Here is a 1,077-nt window from a genome sequence, read left to right on the forward strand (position 1 = left end):
GTTCTGGTGAGATAATGAGAAGTTATATGATTTAATTTGGATAATTGATATTTGGGTTTAAATTGTATCTTTGAGTGATTGTATAAGTCTTATGTATTGTTGGTTGTATAGTTGGTTGTCTTGGATGAATATGAATGCTTGTTTGACTGGATTATTATTTGGTTTTGTAAAACGGACTGTTCTTGAAATGCTTCTTTAAAGTTGTTTCTTAAAAGTTTTGAAATCGAGGATAATCTTTTGGAAATTGATTTGAGATTGAATTGGTGTTCTTGAAATCTGAAAATAAAACCAACTTGCTGATTTGAACTGATTTGGTTTTGAGCCCATTAAAGAGGGTTGCGGAATGGTTTGGTTGGGACCCGAAAAGGGTGGTAGAGTCCAAGTTTTAGGAGAGGTACTGCCGAAATTTTTGTAAAATCTGAGACTTTATTGAAATGTTATTTGAAAAATTATGAGTTAAAGACTTCTACTATTATACTTGGATTATTTAAGAAAGGGATGACTTATGCTTTTGAAATAAATAATTAAAAAAGAAACTATGATTTAATCTTGTTTCTTAAGAAAAGTATTATATCTCTTTTGGGAGCAAGTCATTTAGAAGAAACCTATGTTTTAAGGCTGTTTTAAATGTAAAAAGGGTTTGTCTTTGAATTTGACTTGAGGGTTTGAATTGGAGGAGTTTCAGTGACTTTGAAAGAACTTGAATGTCTATTGATAAGTCTCATTTTATAATGTTTTAGGAAAAGTTTTAAGCACTCTTTGAATTCTGAATTTTTGCAAGACTAAAATAATTTTGAGCAGTTTGAAACGCTATTTAATCATGGAATAGAAGTTGATTTTGTTTAAGTAAAAAAATGATTTTGAAAATATGTTCGGAGTAATTGACTACACGACTGGGTTTGGCTTAGATTCTATTTTTATTACTCAAATCAGAAAGCCAATGTTTTAAAGATTTTAAACGAATTTGAGGAAATGAGTTATGTTATTCTCCCCTAAAGACTTGAGACTCTGCTGAGGAACTTTTGTTACCAAATCCTGTTTTACGATGAATGATTTTAAATCTCTCAGAAAAAACTT

The sequence above is a fragment of the Arachis ipaensis genome, chromosome B10 (assembly GCF_000816755.2).
Source record: "Arachis ipaensis cultivar K30076 chromosome B10, Araip1.1, whole genome shotgun sequence".
NCBI classification, from domain to species: domain Eukaryota; kingdom Viridiplantae; phylum Streptophyta; class Magnoliopsida; order Fabales; family Fabaceae; genus Arachis; species Arachis ipaensis.